Genomic DNA, 20117 nt, shown 5'->3' on the forward strand with positions numbered 1-20117 from the left:
AATCCAGTCAGAATAGGAGTAACACCCCACACTCCTTTTTCCTAACACACCTCCAAAGCCTGAAGCAACTCCTGTAAAAGATGCTCCCCATCTGAGCAGACACAGAGAACTGTTATGCAGTCTTTCCTCCAACTTGTGAGTTAGCGATGCATTCTATAACCAAGATCACAACACAAAGAGCAGATCAGTCAGTCCATTTAAGGACTGAGCAAAGCTAAGAAGCTGTGTGCAGCCCTTGATCTGAGTCCAGTTAAATATGCAGTAACACCTTGCCTTGTTAAATATGTAAGATCTGAGTCCAGTTAAATATGTAGTAACACCTCACTAACAGCTATGCAAGCTGCCTAGAAGTGATTTCCCCCTCTCCTTGCCTGTCAGTAGTATTCCAGATCAACAGGACTATTTATGTTAAGCATGTGCTTAAGTGCTTTGTTGGATCAGAGAAGTCTGCACCTTGCAGGATTAAGTCCATAACTGATTTAAAACTAAAACTAAAGGAGAATTGTAGAATAGAAGTTCTTGTGGTTATGGCGCTGGACTGAGACTGAGCAGAACTAACTCCTGTTTCTTGCTCTGCCATATATTCCCTTTGTGACCTTGGACAAATCACTTAATCTCTCTGCATCTCAGTTTCCCATCTGTAAAATGGAGCTGTAGGGCATTGGGCCATCCCTCCCTGTCTGTCTGTCTGGGAAGGAGGCCATGCCCCTCGCTACAGTGCTTCTGTGGGGAAGAAACCTCACAGAGGGGAATTAGTGTTCATAAGCACTGGCCCCTAAAGCAGGGGCAGAGCCAGCAAGCAGGCCTCTTGGCCAATGACGAGGTAGCTGCCACCCCAGGGGTGGAGTTGGCAGCAGGAGAAGGGGTAAGGGAACCCAGCTCCACGCTACTTCACCAGGTCCCAGCTCACGATCCTAACAGTGTCGGAGGATTCTGCCACTGGGGCAGTGGGGTCCCAATTGAAGCATGCTGACATAGTATCAGGCCACAATCCAACCGGACTACCGTCTGGTTTCCCTGGGCTACTTCCTATGTTCCCTTCCTAGGGTACCTGGACCTCAGGGTCATTGTCCATCTCCGTGGGGTAAACAGCAAGTGGCAACCCCAACAGCTCCTTAGCTTCCCAGGCAGCAGGTAGCTCTGGCAGCTCCACAGTGTCCCAGGCAGCAGGCAGCACCTCCAGGTCCTTGGCGCTGCAGTGATCAGGCTTGGGCACCTGCAACAGGGGAGAGACAGCCTGCTCCTCCAGCGGCTCCAACCCAACTGAGCTATAGGGCTCACCTTTTATACATCCCCTTCCTGTCCCGCCTTTCTGCTTCTGGCAGGGCAGGAGCAGGTTTTCTGGCTCCACCCACCAGGGGATCGGTGAGGGTTTCTCCCTGTCTGTCTCCACAGAGGGCCATGCCCCCTTGTTACAGGGGTGAATGATGCTTCATCTTCTCACACCCTCAGTCTATCTTTTCTAGTTAGAATGTAAACTCTTTGAGGCAGGGGCTGTCTTTTTGTTAAATGTAGGGACAGTATCTAGCATAATAGAACCCCAGTCTCACTTGAAGCCTCTAGGTGCTACTGTAACACAAATAATAATAGAAGAAACATGGTTCCAAGATTACCAGATTTTGCACACAGAAAAACCAAAGACCTGAGAATAGGTATGGGAGGAAAAGTGTCTTTAATAAGCTTCAGTTCAGGAATATTTTATCCAACAGTGTATGAAATCCATCCCCTCTTGGCGTGGGGTAACTACTAGTAATGGTTCCTGTGATGGTGGGCATAGGGTAGTACCTCTACATTACTTAGAGTATGACTATGCAGAGGCATGCCATAATGGAAAAATTAGATGTTTTCTCTTAATACGTGTTTGATGATTGTATTAGGAATTTATATCAGATTTACTAGATTGCTTTTATTTGTTTCCTTCTTGTTTCTTTAAAGAATAGTACTGCATTTGATTTCACCTCCAATCTTCTGGTAAAATGTGGCAATTAGAATTTTCTGTCTATGAACATTACTTGCTCCAAGTAACAGTGCGCTGCTGGATAGCTCATAGGAAAATGAGACATTTCTGAAGTTACTACACAGGAATTTAAGTGCTTAAGTAATAATAATTAAAAGGTGTTTATTTGCATTTAATCATATAACACTAATAAAATAATATTTAATGTATGGGTGCCCATGGCAAAATGCCTCTGGGCACCGTAACAAATAAGCTAAAAAGATAATTTATAGTTAGAAGGCAGCATGCTCAGTTAAATTTGAGAGTAGGAACAAAATCTGAACCCCTGTGTAATAACCAATACAACTCCTCTAAAAAACAAAGCTACACAGCAAAGAGAAGTCTTCAATCTTCTTGCCTTAATGGGTGCCATTGATGAACTCTGGTGTTAAAGGGGAAGCACTCCATGCTCATGGAAAAGATCCACAGAGTTTATTAGTGGTGAAACTCGGCCCGTATAGAAATTATTCTATAATCCTATAGAACTGAAGAGAGACTGAGACACTTTAAAAGAGATTTATATCCCTGCTAAAGAAGTCTATAGATAAGCTGTCAACTCCTATTATGTTTTCATCAGAGCAGCATCAACAAAGGGTCCTGCTTTTTGTCCAAAGAATGACTTGAAGAGCAATAATCAATAGTTTTAGTTCTCAGATGCTGGGAAAGAACATAGGTCAGAGGACCCTCAGCTTAAGAAAGCCTACAAGATTTATGGCTTTTGATACTAAGAGCAAGATAAAAGCAAGACATGGTTACATAGCCCCAACATCACTGACTCTCATGGGCAAAGGCCTTTGAGTATCCATACTGCCAGGTTTTGCATTAATTTACATGTTTAAAATCAAGATATTCTGGTGAGTTTTATAGCTACAACGTGTCCTTCTGGTTCCTATTTCCTTCTGTCTTCACTTGTGGAAAGTTACCGGACAATTTCATTATTTTTGTTTGTGTTTGCCCTGTATTCAGTTTGTCTTGTCATGAGCAATGGAGGCTCAGAGTCAAGAAATATAAAACTTTAGGAACACAGGAATCGTTTCACCAGAACACAAGAATGGACTCTTAGTCCAAATAGCTTTTCTCTGAGAGTAGCCAATTATTAGTTTTTATATTTTACATTGTGGTTACATCCAAAATATGTCAGATGCTATATACAAAACACATAAGAAGATGGCACCTACCCCAAAAACATTACTATCTAAAAAGGGGGAGAAAAAAGATGCATGGTATGACCTAGGAACCTCTGTGTTTCTTGCCAGTTGACACCAAGAGGGGGTGCACAGGGGTTACAGGAATCTCGAGTCTGATATGTACATTCAAGGTCACCAACCTATGCCATGTGAGGTCTCAAATAAAAGCTGATGTCACCTTGGTCATCAATATAATTGTCAAATACATGTATTTGTTGTTTAAATATTGTTTTAATGTATACATACTGAAAATACGTTCTTAAAGTCGGTGTGCAGGTACCGGTCACCAGCAAAAGTGACAAACATGTTTTCTGTCAGACAAGAGATGTTTATCCTTCTATCTGTTTATTTTTCCTAGCACCAGACTGAACTGAATGTAAATGAAGGATTGTGAGAACTTCAGGAAAAAACCCTAAGAGGAACAGAAAAAGTGAAAGGTCAGAAACTTATCTTGAAGTAGATTTCTCACCTAAGAAGTAAATGTAAAGTAATGTAAAAGTAAAATTTCCTTCATGAAAGTGGGATCTCAACCAGGTTTGGTCGAAAATGCTGGTGAGAACTTTGGGTGAAATAAACTATAGACAAGAGAGTAACTTGTTAGTGAAGTTTAGTCTCTAGAAAGCATGTTAGGATTTTGGTTTTTATGTAATCATGAATTTCCAATGTTATTACTCACTATTACAGGAATCTCTATTCATTGAGATTCAAAACCTAATCTTGTTTTCACCATAAATATATCTAAGTGCTGTCCTATTAAGCAAAGTGATGCTCCTGAGTTGAAACTTACAAGCTGGTGTGTACTGTTCCTTTGGGAATCATAGTCCTGTTATATCTGTCAGTGTCCATTGGATAAGGAGCTGGACAATGCAAGAATTGCTCCAAGAATTCAGGGGTTGGCGTGTGCCTATTGTTACCTGTATGGACAGAGAGAGGCCTGTGGAGGCCAGGAAAATAGTGCTTGTGCTGTCAGTGGCTTTTGGTTTCAGGGAACTGATCCACAGCAGGCAGAGACAAGACTGCTTTATGCTATGCACAGATGGTGAGGTGCCTCACAACCCTGGGTACCCCTGGGAGCATCACAGATAGGAGAGAGGGATGCTACAGAGGAATGAAGCATAATATATCTAATTAAATAACATTGGCCCACTGGTGAGATTATTTCCTAACCTCAACTAGCTGTGAAGTTTACAGAGTTGAGCACCTTTACATTTTAACTGCAGATGCATACTTAAACATGTCATACTTAAACATCTGATCCTTTCTTGAATCCTGCCTTAGTAACAGCCTGCAACAGGAAACTTCACCAGTTAATTTTGCCATGTGTTAAGAAAATAGTTTGATTTTATGTTTTAAATTTGCTTCCTTTTTATTTCACCAAATGTTTCCTTATTCTTGTACATAATTATTGATAAGAACAAACACCTTAGGGTGCCTAATTGTCCTTCCCTTAACATTCATTTTGCAGTCATTTGTCTTATCTTTTCTCACTCTTATCACTTCCTAACTATGTAGTCCTAGGCTAACATATTCAAAAATGGGGGAGGGGCATCTAAAATTAGGTTCCTAAATCCATATTTAGGCACGTAAGGTAGTAGCCTGGCTTATGAGATCTGCTATAGAGGGAAAAGAAGAGGCAGCCGAGGAAAGAATCCTGTGGGATGCCTCTTTAAAGAAGGAGGAGAGAGGAAGATCCACCAAATGACATATGAAGATTGAGGGACAGGGAAACCTTAGAGGATGTAGTCATGAAGGCCAGAGGATTACAGGATTTCAAGGAGTATGGAGTAACTGATGGTGTCTAAGGCTCAAAGTTCAAGAAGGATGAGGATGGAGTAGAAGCCATGAGGTTTGATCAGAAGATTGTCATCTGAGGCTTTAGTGAGGATACTTAATGAATGCCTTTAAGCCTAGTAGGTATTACTTGGACAACTCACTCACTTGGACAACTTTACATTTTTCCATGCTGAGATCTGGCTATTTATTCCTATCATATTCTCATAAAAGGAATAAATAGACCGTTATCAGGAAAGAACAAGAGGAAAAACTGGCTAAAAATATACAGTGAATCATGGAAAATTCCAACTCTTAAAACTCACAATGTATTCCTATTGCCATAGCAACCCCATTTAGTAAAGACAGAGCTAGATTAGTGCAGGCTGTTCCTTTGCTAAGTTATTCTGAAAGCTCTGCTAGCCTCCAGTGTGGTTTCAACATGAAGACTGATGAAAAATTACTCTGAAAATTCATATTGCCTCTTCCACCTACTCCCTGACCATTTTCTTGAAGTGAAGACTTTCAAAGCCAAATTTTCAAAATTATTTCTGTGCCTAATGATGTATATTAGTGGAAGTTTCAAAAGCACCTATCTGCATCTTTAGGCACTGAAATGATTGAAAATCTGGCCTCAATCTTCATTTCCTGATAAATAAAATATAATTCCATCCAGTCTGAGAAAGAATATTACTTGCATCTAGTTCATTTTGTCAGAGTCCTTCCTCTTGTCCCATCCCATGGAAAATTCTAGGCAAACAGTGTGATAGCATCATCTACTAAGGAAGCAAAAAAACATAGTATAAGGGAAGGGACAGCAAGGCAGAATTCACCCCTTTGTCTTTCAGTAAATTTTAAAGCCAACAGCTTCCAACCCTAATAGAGATGTCCATAAAATGAGAGGGGTTGGATGTGGAAAGGGAGAATTACCAGTAAAAGTCCCTTTCTCAGACGGATTTCACTTACCTGGAGATCACTGTCATTTGTTCCCCTTCTTCTCCCATCCAGAAGAAAAAATTTGAAGAAAATATCAGAAAGCCAGTGTATGTAGCAAGCCATCCCATAAGAGATAAAAACTTATTTAAGAGGCAGTTTGTAAAACTTTAGGACCTAAGTTTGCCTTTGCCATTTATGTCCACCTGGTAAAGTGTAATGAAAGTGCAAGATCCATAATGTAGTGGTGTTTCAGTTTTCCAGTGTGATTCCCTCAGACTTCTGAATCCAGGAGGTGGAAACACCCCACTAGAGTGGCCTCTCTCTGCCAGAGGTGGAATCTTGCAAGCCAAGTCATATATGCCTTTAGTTAGTGACTGATAGGGTGACCAGAGCTATACCCTACTTTGGTCTTGGAAACAGACAAACAGCCACTTTGTTCTTCTAAAGGACTGTATATGGTGGAGGTAACATTTAATGGTTCTCTTTACATCCATAGAATGTATTCTCTTCTTAAAAGGAGAGAAGGGATTAGGTTAGAGGATCAGGAGGACCACTAGATCACCCATGTGGAGGTCCAAAACCACTAATGCAGGGGAAAATTGTAACACCAGGGAGTTAAACTATTGAGCTTACTTCTTCAACATGCTGAGCAAGGGGTTTAGCAATTAAAGAGCTACTTTCATAGCCAACAGATGAAGAAAAAAAGCTTTCACACTTGTCCCCACACACACGGGAACACAGAAGGCAGATGCCACTGATAGATAATGTCTCTTTTGCTGAGATGAAAAAAATTCAGTAATTCATAAAAATAGAGCTGCAGACAGGTGCAGGCTAGAGACGCCACACTTCTGAGACATAGGGTGTTTGGGCTCGGAGATCTTAGAGCACAGTGAGGCCACCATCCAATTCTCCACACAAACTTGTCCTGGGAGATACAGGATTGTGTTTCTGATTTTACATCATACCTTCTGAGAGGCACTGGGCAAATCCTAAACTTCTCAGTGCCTCACTTCCCATCTACAAAAGGGGGTAATCATACTACCTTACCTCACAGTGGTGTTAAAGCCTAACTCATTAATGTCTGAGAACTAAGAGTAGAATTTGTACTTAATAAAACACAAAAACTGCACCAGAAATAAATCTATCATGACAGTATACTAGTATGGAATCAAATCTATTGCAATAAGACAGAGAGCCAGAGCCATTATCTCTCTGGAGAGCACATCCCTGAAACATAACTGTAGGGTCACCTGAAGGATTCTCCCTGATTTCCTTCTTGCCAGTGGGAGTGTGCACATCTGGTATAGGATCTAGAGGCTGTGCTCTCAGATTCTTTTGGCAGCAGGAACATGCACAGTCTGCCTGATGTCACCAGACAGGTGCATAGCCTTATCTTTATATTACTGAATAGTCAGAGAAAGATGGTAGGGATGAGGAGTCTGATTTTTAAAGGCGCTCACTGCTTTCACTGATTTCAGATGGAGTTTTGGGTGTTCATCACTTCTGAAAATCAGGCCCAAGATGTTTGATAAGTGGGCCCCATTAATAAGACAAAAAATCTTGGGGAATGAAAGCAATATTGCAGAGTTCAAGTGATCTCCCCATGGTATTTTATTAGATTCCCACTGTGGAAACTCCTTTGGAAAGGGAGACAGCAACCTGGAGATGAAAGAGTCCAGCAGTTCTCAACAGGAAGCTGATTCAAATATGAACTCTCTCAGAGGAAAATCATTTCTATCCCTTCTATGCAGTAGTCACTCTCTAATTTTGCAGGATACAGATGTCAGGCAAAATTCACAATCCAGCAATCCTTCCTAAACCCACAGTAAGTGATGCAGGGGCTGTCTATACGTACAGCAACCTGGCATGAAATCCAGAGGCAAAGTGGAAAAACAAGTATAAGAAATGGTGGTTTTTCACTAAACTAAACTTGGCCCCTCACTTGAAATGCATTTATGGGCTTTCTGATTAACCTTAAGCAAAGGGCAATGCACTGTTGCACTATCCCAAGAGTAGACTCTGAGGCTGATTGTAACTCAGGGTCACAATCCGCTTCTTGGTTCCCCTTTTGCTTTGGGGAGAAAGTAGCCTGTGCGAGGTCTATATGTGGCATAGCGTACTTCCCCTGGCACATTATGGGAGAATAGCCAAGGTTCCACTTATTCCCCACCCACTGATCTGGGGTGGAGGGAAATAAGCTATGCCTCCCCCAGTACTACTACACACAGTGTGGGTAGCCTGTGCAGGGGAGTAGGGATGCCCTCTTACAGCACTGCATGACACACAAACTGGGCTACAATTTGGCCCCAAATTAAATATGCCTTCCTCAACTGCAAATAAAGTCCCTGAAAGACCCTCATGACTACTTGTAAAAGACATGTTAGTTCTGTATGCATGGTACAGGCACACTAAGTTGTAAAACAAAAGGAAGTTTTTCAAGAGAGTGACTGAATATTGCCACCCTTCCTAGATTTCCTGGGATTGTTCCAGTTCTGATGGGGAGACCACATTTCTTGAAATTACTATTTTGTGTTTAGTAACATCCCCAAAGTTAAGTTTCACGAACAGGGTAAAGAATAGAAGCACAGTTTTGTCTAGCTGGAAAAATTAAAAATGATGTGGCAACTCTAACGGAAAGTTGCCTGAAATGGAAGAACCGGAGACCTGAGAGAAGGTCAGTAACTTCAAAGTTTGCACTTGGGTCAGATTTCAATACGGCATAAATTAGGATCCACTAAAATAAACCCTAAGTGTTAATGACTATGCTTGATTTTTTTTTTCTAAAATTTGAAACATGCAATTAGACACCTGGGGCTGGCCCGCGCCAGCTGACTTGGGCTTGCGGGGCTCAGGTTAAAGGGCTGTTTAGTTGTGGTGTAGACATTTGAGCTCAGGCTGCAGCCCAATCCTCTTACCTCCCACTACACAAGAAAATCTCAGATTATTATAAATTAATGGACTCTCTCTTTATAATGGTACTGAGTTTTCAATGGATCATCACAGAACTAGTGATGTATTCCTTCTACTGACCATTACATAAAGTGCAATCAATACGTCTTAAATCAAGTCCACCCATGCTTCTTGAGTCCTCATTATGAGGACAATGAGACTTATAATGTGATTCATTACTTGAAGTGCTGACATTTCATAGACAGAACCCAGGGGAGAGCTTTTCGTCACAATAATTGCATCTGGTAAATTGTAACCTGCCGAGGACCTTGCAAGTTTGCATGCTAGAAATAATTCACTTGGCCTTATTGCATTAGACTCATTTGGAAGCTCATTTAACTGGCAAGAAATCTATCTGAAATAACAGGTAAGGAAAGGGAATTCTAAATGAAGGGGAAACAAGGAGAAAGAAATTGACACCTACCTGTCCCTAAGAGTTGAAAGAACTGTAACCCATGGCCAGGATTCTAATTTTGCTAGAGACTTATGACAATGTGAAGCATCCAACCAAGCCTAATCTTTGCCATCAGAAATTAGGTCTTTGTTCCAGAATGCACCTGACTCACAGACTGGAGGATAGACTGCAGAACAATTCTCTGATTCTGCTCAGATGCTGTAGGAGTTGCCTCAAGTTTTGGAGGCATTAGGAAAAAGGAGGCATTCCTGCTCTGACTGTTAACATCTGTGTTTCAGGTTAACATTTTAGTGCTCAAATTTCTGAACTGCATTTTCTACTATATCAAATAGATGGCACTTGTGTATTACACATTCTTCTAATTTCGATTTACTTGGAAGATAAATGGCTAATTAAAACATAACTTTTTAAAATTCCCCATGTTTAATTTAAAATAATTTCTCAACAATGTTTTTATGCACACATTTTTTCTTTTGCAGTGTTTGTCCCTTTTTGAATACAGTCCATGTTACTAAAAGATTGGTACAATTTTGAAAGACTAATCTTTCAGAATTCTTTGGAGTTTTGAAGTCTAATGGACAAATTTAATACATTTCTTAATTTAAATGACACTTTACATGTACAGATTCTATGACCTATGAAATGTTTAATTCTGTGCTGTTTAAGGTTTATTTTCCCTTGTTTATAGTGCAACAAACACCGGAAGAGAAACATGTTTGGGAGAAGAAAAGGTGAAATAAATTAAACATAAAACAAGCATTAGTAATATCTGGCATAGTTCTAAGTGTTCATTCATAAAAGATAAAAAATGTTTAGATTAGATAAAAAAGTAAACTAATTCTTAATTAATTATCAACAAAAGAAAAAATATTATTCTTGATAATACTTCCAAACTCCTAGGAATATTATTTTGCAAAGTTTAATTCTGTTTCTTTCATGTCAATACTGATCATTAAATGCATTATAGATAAAATTGAAATTTTTACAGCATATCTTTTTTCCTCTTCAGATAATACATGGGGGGGGGGGGAGGTGTCATTGATTTTATGGATGACTTAATGAAGCCTAAAGACCTCTGGGAAGTGAACCAGTGTATGCTGGTTTTAAAAGCCTGGAGAACAGACCCATAAATTTAAGACCTTTCCTCAGACTCAGTTGTTGAGACCACAGTGCTATCCTACTAGCTGGGACCGAGTACCAGACACAATGAGCTTTCTTAAACCAGAGGACAGGTAGTTTACTATGTAAACGTGAAACCAAACTGATTTTAAAATTGGGGTTGATTTATCTGAATCTCAGTGTCCTGTGATGCTGTTATTTCTAGCTGTAACTGGCTAGGTGGATACAGAATTATTAATGCCCTGTGATGCAACTGGTCTCAACAGAATGGTTAGGAGGATCAACCACCACTGTTCCACTTTAGTTTGGGCAAACATAACTTCCCATACCTGGAGATGGACTGCTATTATAAATTTATCAGTGCAAGCTAAGATGGTAAATCAGGCTTTCATTGAGCTAAGAGAGCCCAAACAGGGTTTTGCATCTTTAAATACATTGGTTTAAAAACATACCTTTAGTTAAACCAGACCTATGTATAATACCTCATAAGCCTCATCTGGGCATTAAACAGCCTACTTGGATCATTTTCCTAAGTGGCGTGTTTTGGGGTGATCTTGAAATGCAATTTTTCTTGTTATTTACCAAAAGCTGCATTTGCTAATAACTTAAGCCATATTTAGCCCAAGTTGTTCTCATATTGCACTTTAAAACACAATAGAAATCACTTCTCCTCACATGATTCCAGTTCCACTACTGATGGAGCCTCAGTTAATGAAAAACAGAGAAAGCTGCTAGAAAGCTAGTCCTTAGGATTAAAAATCAGTGAAACCTACAAGACTTAACTGAAATCCTGGATCACACGATATTATGGCCAGAATTCCAATACAGTTTCAGGCTAAGACGATATTTTGTTGCTCAAGAGCAAAAGGCAGAGATTTAGCTCTCATACATTCTCTTCTTCACAGGAGTACATCTGCTTCTACACATACATTTTTTACAAAGCATTAACAGATTTCATCACTTATTCTGGCCAAAAGAAAGCAAAAATCAATCACTGGAACAATGTTTACTTTTTCTCTATCTTCTTTGGGGAATTGAAGGGTTTTGCGTCTGATTATATGCCCCATGTTATGAGCTTATTAAAGTTCCCGTGTCTCATTAAAATTATCTAGAGAGTGTTTGATTCCCTGGAGAGAAGTGATCCTTGGAGACAATCAACAAAAGCAGCACAACACCAAGGGAATATAGTTGCAGACAAAGCCTCAAGAAACCCTGAAACATATTCAGCACATTTCTCTTGGGACATACTCTCAGTGACAGTCATGCTAGCATGTTTATTGGACCATTTAATTTGCCAATTTCTTTTTAAATATTTTGTACAACTCCTGAAACTGAAGAATTGAATAATTACAGCAAGGTACCCAGTAAAGGCCAGACAGGCAGTGTGCAAACATCCTCCACTCAGCTCTGCAAATGCCTCAGTCCTAACCTGCAGCAGCTGTACTATTCCAGCCTTGGACTTCCACACAACTCTGATAATACACTTGAATCCTAAAATGATCATATTTTCAAAATAAAAATCCCTGTCCCGGCATAAGAGGATGCTAACTGATGAATACCCCCATATTAAAATAAGAAACTTTTGGTACAGATATAATCCATACCTCAAGAAAACAAACTTTGTAATGACAAGTTTTACAAAAAACTTTGTCATAAAACATATTCAGAATACTCCAAAGAGAAATGTAGGCAGATGGTATCTACTAAGCTTAAGCCATAAGGTGAACCTTCCATCCCACTGTTTGCAAAGGAAAACCTCTAGGCAAGACATGTATAGTTGAAAATGTTTTAAATTTTTTGTTTATTTCTTAAATGTTGACTTGACAAACACCTTTGTGAAATGCATACTTGCAAATATATTAGCTAAATGCAAACTTCCTAATATTGTTTCTCAATATCATTGCTATGTAAAATGCTTTATGTACCAACATGGAATTTAGTGACCTTGTTAAACTAATTAGTAATGTAAAAAGCCATTTAAACATAGAATATTTATATTAATGGGGAATTCAAAATTTGTCATCTAGAAACAACAACTTCTTTAATAACCATTTAAGCTGAAGATTCTCCAAGAATTTAATTTTAAAAGACGCTTTTGAAAACTGACCGTTTTTGTATTAAAAAGAAGAATGTGGACTTATTGAAAACAGAATGTAATTTCCTGTCAAACTCTAATAAAACTAAAGGAATATCTCAGGAATAGAGTAAAAAGAAAGTTAAAATTAACTTTAAAAGTTATCCGATGCTTTCCCAGTGCAAGAACAAAGGCAATTCGAAGGGTATTGCATATTCATTAGGCAGACTGCAGAGTCAGTAGCTGCAAGTGTCATCTAAGCCAACTCCCAAAAGCATGGAGCCAATGAAAGACTAACAGCAACCAATTTGGAATAACAGCAACCAACAATCCTGAAAGAGGTGTATTTCCCTATCATTCCATGGAAATGGGAAGAAAGGTATTAAAGACTCTGAAGTGAACCCGTCATGCTCCTTGCAACTATTCGTAAAACACACACACCACATTCATCAGCTTCTCTCATCCATCTCTACATGCAAGCTGACACAGAGAGCTAAGAAGAACAGAGAAGACTTAAAAAAAGAAATCCAACCCAAGGAAAGCCTGTCCAGCACTTCAACATAGATTGGCGAGAGGATATTAACAAAAGGTTCATTTACACTGGGAAAAAAATAAATACATAAAACACCATGGCAGTGCATCTCAGAGCCTGGATCACTTGACTCAGGCTTGCACTATGAGGCTAAAAATAGCAGTGTAAACATTCCTGCCTGGGTTGGAGCCCCAGCTCTGAAACCTAAGCAGGTGGGTCTCAGAGCCTGGGCTTCAGTCCACTGGGAAAGTCTACATTGCTATTTTTAGCCTGTACCATAAGTCTGAGTCAGCTGAGCTGGGCTCTGAGACTTGGTGCTGCAGGGTGTATTTATTTATTTATTTTGCAGTGTAGACATACCATAAAACATTGCCAGGAGATTAGATTTAAAAATCTTGTAATGATTTTATTATGATATGAAAATGATATCGTAACTAGCAATCTCTCCTGTTAATCACCAAATGGTTAGGCCTTGTATTTCTGGAGAGGAGACAAGGACTAAATGTTGGCAAACAAAGAAATGGTGGGAATTAATTGGATGTAAGATTCTTAATATTCATAATTGGCCTGTCTCAAAACCAGGCTCAGATTAAAGAATTTTGGGGCTCTGTGCACTGTGGAAATTGCCTCCTTTCCTCAAAGCGCCCCTGCCCCATACATATGCTACCCCGCATATGAGGCTCCATCAAAGTGGCATCTGTGGCTATTTTGCACCTGCTCCATGCCAGAAATTGTGGGGAAGTGGAAATTATCTGCCAGCTCAACAAGCTATACAAGGTGAGAACCAAAATCTTATAGGACAAAGTAGTGAGTTTCCAGAAAATGACAAAGGATCCCTTTGATCAGGCAAGGGCTAAGAAAGGATGGTGCTTAAATCCACCCTCTAGAATGTTATTCACCACCTAATGTCATCTCCCATGTGGAGGATTGTACATCCCAGGTTTGTTGCTAGAATTCAACAGGATGAATTCACTTCTCCCAGTTACTGCAGGAGTAACAGCAGCACAGGATATACGGAGGAAAGAAGCCAGGCTGGGTTTCTTCACCTGTCAATCTCTAAAATCTGGACTTGGCTCCAGAAGCTCATACATCTCACTCCAAGGGCAGCTACATGAGGTCCTTCCTTAGCCCTTGCCTGATCAAAGGGTTTCTTTATGGAAACACACTACTTTGTCCTACAAAATATTGGTTCTCAATTGAATTCAAGGCACTGGTGTGTGTAGTACTTCTATTGGTAACAGATAGGAAGATGATACACTATGGCAACAAATGTTATCTTCAGCTCACTTGTTTAATTATCAAGTCTCGAGACGCAAACCAGGGATGGGAAAAGGTGTTTTATCACTTGTTTTAACCCCTATCTTATGCCATTGAAGTTGTTCTAAGGGGTCCATAAAGATAATGAATTTGCTTACAGAGCATTATACCCCTACCACAAGCTCTTCTCCAGTGGGGATAGAGCCGACCATATAGCATCCATCCTTCGCCTTCCTGGAACCTACAGTGTAGGTAGTGTGCTAGAGGTGTGCCCAGTTATTCTTGGCTACTGCAAATCCTCAGAGGCTATGGGCAACCAAAAATCAGTTACAGCAGCTCTGAGGCTATTCTAATTTATGACAGGGGCCGGTTAGTCTCCCAGACAATGCCAGGATATGGGAAGGCATAAAGGCACCATGAAGCCATATTTGCCTGCCCTCTCTGTTTAGTGCCAAACATAGCTTGGCTAGAACAGATAATTGGGCCCCTAATCACTGGTGCAGGCAATTAGCTCTGTAGGTATAAATCCACTTGATTTCTGAAACCAGTTTAAAGAAATAGTATCCAGAATTCTCTCATGATTATATCATCTAGGCAAATTTCCTGTAGCTGTCTCTCTGTTCCATTCCACTGACAGAATAATTCTCTCTAAGAAAATAAGAACAGCCATACTGGGTCAGACCAATGGTCCATCTAGCCCAGTATCCTGTCTTCTGACGGTGGCCAATGCCAAGTACTTCAGAGGGAATGAACAGAACAGGCAAACATCGAGTGATCCTCCTGTCACACCCAGACACCCAGAGCATAGGGTTGCAGCCGTGACCATCCTGGCTAATAGCTATTGATGGACATATCCTCCCTGAACTTATTTAATTCTTTTTTGAACTCAGTTATAATTTTGCCCTTTACAGCAAGTTCCAAAAGTAGACAGTGTGTTGTGTGAAGAAGTACTTTCTTTTGTTTGTTTTAAACATGCTGCCTATTAATTTCATTGGGTGACCCCTGGTTCTTGTGTTATGTGAAGGAGTAAATAACGCTTCTTTACTCACTTTCTCCACACCATTCATGGTTTTACAGACCTCTATCATATCCCCTCCCTGAGTCATCTCTTTTCCAAGATGAAAATTTCACTCTTTTTAATCTCACATGGAAGCTGTTCCATACCCTTAATCATTTTTTTTGCCCTTTCCCATACCTTTTGCAATTCTAATATACCCTTTTTGAGATGGGGTGAACAGAACAGCATGCAGTATTCAAAGTATGGGTATACCATGGATTTATATAGTGGCATTATATTTACGGTCTTATTATCTATCCCTTTCCTAATGGTTCCTAACATTCTGTTAGGTTTTTGACTGCAACTGCATATTGAGCAGATATTTTCTGAGAACTATCCACACTGACTCCAAGATCTCTTTCTTGAGTGGTAACAGCTAAATTAGATTCCATCATTTTGTATGTATAGTTGGGATTATGTTTCCCTATGTGCATTACTTTGCATTTATCAACATGGAATTTCATCTGCCATGTTGTTGTCCAGTCATTCAGTTTAGTGAGATCCCTTTGTAACTCTTCACAGCCTGCTTTGGACTAACAATTTTGTGTAATTTTGTGTCATCGGCAAATTTTGCCACCTCACTTTTTACCCATTTTCCCAGATTATTTATGATATCTTTATCTGAGGAGAAGGTTTTATTAAATGGGAAAAGGTATTTTTTCTTTCCCCAGTCTGAACAGGCGAGTCAGAATGGTTGAGCAGCTTCTGTAAAGCTGAAAGTTATAATAAAGGAAATCACACTCATTGTTCTTAAGGATTCCTGGAGAACAAGGGCAATGCTTTCTCACAGGGAAAGGAGACATAATTCAGTGTAATGAGAAGGAACAAGATAGCAATGAGGACAACTTCAATGAAATTCTGACATAGAAAAGAGGGACACATGGGGCTCCCATCTAGGAGAAAGAAATGGGCGATGGAGATAAACAGAGAATACCCTCAATTATGCAAGATGTAGAGGATCTGATGTGCACCTTGCCATGTGCTAACCTCAGCTCTACGGGGATCTGGTTCAAGTGAAGATCTTGCTGTGAATTACTGTCCACCTCAAGTCTCACAGGGGCCTGGTATAAAAGCACACATTATACTGTATGAGTGTGCGCCCCATTCCTATGTGGCATACAGGTCTTGTGGTCACACATCTTGCTCTATTTTTTAATTTTCTCCTTTTCTTATCTTCACACAGCAATGTGGGGAGCTGGTGGTTTAAATTTTTTTTTGTTTAATACCTATTTATAGACAATTGTTTCCTTTAAAAATTAAACAATTGTTTTATTTTAAAGAGACACCATCATTGTAAAGATCATTAAAATTATGAATACATTAGATAACCTTGTAAATGAAAATAATCTAATTTAATTTTCACCATTAAGGGTTTTCAGTTTTAGCATTTCACTCATTTTGGCGCATTTTATATTCAAAGTAGACTGGTAGTGCAGCCAGTTTCACTTTCCTGTTCTTATACACTAGCAAAAGCCTGCACACACAGGATACAACAAGGGTTTGAAACACAACAGAAAAATGTTTAAATAAAATTATATATATGTATATGTAAGCAGGGTTTGAATGAGCCTTCCTGTGCTGAGCTGGCTGGGGGGAGGGGAACAGGCATCAGGGCCATGGATGAGAATTTGCATGAGAACACCCATCCTACTTAGATGCTCGGCATGAAGGGACTGCTTTGCTCCAATAATCCCTTTGTCTGATGCTGGATTACAAATAACTAGTGTTAAAAGCAGGGGTAATTAAATGTTGTTCTACCGCTCTTTGCTCATACAATAATGAGAACTGTGCTTAGTCTGTTCTTACTAAAGGGTCAATATCATCTCAACCGAACTGGCTAAGCAAGGGGCTCGGATGCCAGAGCCTGTGAAGGTTGATACAGGGTGAAGATAGGTATTTCTGTCTGGAAGAGCCCCAGGCATAGTTTAATCTCCCCCTCCCACTGTTCAAAGAGAGAGCTAATTAAGATTCTATTAGGAGTCTTTTGTTTTGTTAAGTGCTTACTAGAGCTGAAATCATCTATTGTGGGACAGTGCTCCTACCCAGCTTCAGCACTGACCTTCATCCATTAAGAGCTGACAATCATGGAGAGCTGAGAATCAGAGAGATGAGTAGAACCTCAAGAGACCGACCCGCAGAGGTCATAGTAAGTACCGGTATGTGGTAGCAGAAGGTGATGGTGTGCAGCAGGACAGCTGGCAAAGCTAGCAGGGCAGCCCGTGGAGCAATGAGCAGCCAACAAAGCGGCAAGCATGGCGGCCAGCAGCTGGCATAGCAACCAGACAGTGGAGTGAGTAAGGCATCTTCTTTCACCCCCACACTCCCAAACAGCTTGAGAGGTGAACTCTGCAGCTGTACCTCTAGACTCTGGGTCTGGCCTGACTAAGAACAACACCTGTGAGTGGGGTGCTGTGAAGGGAAGGACACACTAAAGGAACTTCTTGTTGCTGGACTTAAGAACCTGAGGCAAAAAGAAACTGCCCGACATATTCTGGGGTGGGTGTTTAATTCATGGTTTTATGCATGTGAATTCTGCTTGTGGAGTTTTCCCAAGTTAATGCCAGTTACTTTTCCTCTTTTTATTAAAAGTATTTTTTCTACACTCAGTATCTGTTTGTGAGAGGGAAAGTATTGCCTCTAGAGGTGCCCAAGGGGTGGTGTGTAATTGTCCCAGATTACTGGGTGGGGGCTCTAGCCAGTTTGTGTTGTGTTGAAAGGAACCCCTAGAGATTGAACCTGCCCTTTGTTGCTGCCAATTCTGACTGGGAGAAGGGTAACATATATATTCCTATTTTCAATAGAATTAAAAAAAATTCCCAGGAGCTACTTTCTGTTGGTCTACTAAGTTCTGTAAATTCTTGGTTTTACAAAACTTGAAATTTACATCTCTCTCTTCCTAAACATGTCCTTTTAAAGTATTGGCCAAAAGCCAATGTCAATTGCTTGTCGCTGGTTAATTCCCATTTTTGTATCAGATGGGTGAAAATAAAAGGCAAGTTTCTAAGATATATTTGTCATTCTGTCTGGAGTTGCTCACCACCATAAGTGCCTACCTCAGAGCAAACTGTCAAAAACAGGGCAGACACTCCAAACTGGTAGTATGTTCTAAAATTAGAGTTCACCAATCCCGTAACAAATGCGAACTCCTGGATCATTTTAACAGTCTTACCATGGAGTCACAAATAGTCCCCTTAGGCTCTCCAGTCTGTCTTGCCACCCAAGCAAGCTGGACTCAGTGATAGTCACTTACACCAACACTCACAAACTATTTAGGTTGCTTCCATTGCCAAGATACCAGTCATTTCTCCTAGGTCAATTTATATCTTAGATTTCACACCAAAAACAACACGTATAGCCAATTCTGAAATAAACTAAAATAAATATAGTTATTTACAGTGCTTAATTTGTAATGAAAGAAGTGCTGGGGCTCAAGCAATTAGGTGCCAGAGCTTAAGCAATTTTTTTACTTTTATAACTGACGCGGCAAGCCCAGAGATACTGGGGCTATGAACTGCCACACTTAGAGGTGCCAGGACTCAGCCCTGGCACAGATTAAGCACTGATTACAGGTTAAAGGAAGCAATCATATAACACAAATTAGTTGCAATCTAAATCCTAAGAGTGAGAGTTGTAGCAATCTGTCAATTCAAAACGTCTTTTAGGGCAAACCCAGGGATAACTCTGGGGGATCTCTCACTTCAGTTTAGAGTCTCTAGCCCTGTGAGAGTTCAAACAACAAAAAAATGATAATTTTTCCTTGAGAGGCATTTTTATATCTTCTTCCCTCCGAAATCTAGCTGATAGCAACAGTTTCCATGCAGGTCCCTTCTTCATGGAGGGAGGTGGGAAGGAATGCATTGAAGTCTTTGATCCTTGATCTCACACAATGGCTCATTTGTGTTTAATGAACAGGATGAGTTACACAGTCACAGAGGTTTACAATGCAAATGCTCGCTATCACTTTTAACATGGGGCTTAGCTGAGTGAGAACAATACATGCAGCATCCTACAAGTATTTTAGTAAATGCTAAACACATTCTTAACAACTTAACATGTAATATTTATTTTGACAATGCTAACACACAGGTAAGCAAGACTGGTTTCCAACTATGCATTTGTAAGTGTTTGGTGAGGCCTGGGACCCTGGCATGAGCTGGCATCTGGTCTCCTATCATCACAATGTGTCTTTTAAAACTCCCTTTGACCTCATGTATACATCATAGTTGCTTATGCAAAGAGTATCTGTGTAAGAAGTCTTCACTCACTTTGCCTGCTGTTGAATCCAAATGTATATATTCATTCAGACTTCTGTGCCACAGTCCAGCTTCTCATTACCTACATCTTCAGTCTGGCTTGCAAAAAGCTGAGTGTGGATGTGCCCCTGGAACCGGGGAGCAGCGTCCGGGGTTTCCCCTCTCTGGGTCCTCCTCAGAGGGGGACCACCCCTCCCGGCTACCTCCCACCGGGAGCAGTCTTGTGCCCTTTTCAGGGCACGCAGTCTATGGCCAGGCCCTCAGGCAGGGCTGGCAGGTGAGCAAGCCGCTCTCTGGAACGGCACGGCGGGGAAGGCTTCCTCACGGAGGATAGGAAAGGGGGGAGGGGGACGCAGGCCCGCCCATCTCCACTGTGTCCCAGCCCAGGGCCCTGTCAGTGGCAACAGTGTTTGCCACTGGGTCGGCGGGGCTCCGGCCGCAATACACCACCCGGGTTGCCACTGACTCAGCCACTAACGTGTGGCGATCCCTGGGCTTCTTCCTCCTCGAAACCCCCGGTACCTGCCTCCTCTGGGTCGCTGAGGTTTGGTAGACCTGCTAGGCCCTCCTCG

General features: G+C 40.7%; 1 protein-coding gene across 1 annotated transcript in view; it reads right to left on the reverse strand.

Moving 5' to 3' along the window:
* Positions 1 to 20117, reverse strand: part of C1QTNF4 (C1q and TNF related 4) — a 79860-nt gene that overhangs the window by 50792 nt on the left and 8951 nt on the right. The gene's annotated exons all lie outside the window — the stretch shown is intronic.

Source organism: Emydura macquarii, unplaced genomic scaffold (assembly GCF_026122565.2).
Source record: "Emydura macquarii macquarii isolate MOO-44397 ecotype Brisbane River unplaced genomic scaffold, CSIRO-AGI_Emac_v2 contig_1876, whole genome shotgun sequence".
NCBI classification, from domain to species: domain Eukaryota; kingdom Metazoa; phylum Chordata; order Testudines; family Chelidae; genus Emydura; species Emydura macquarii.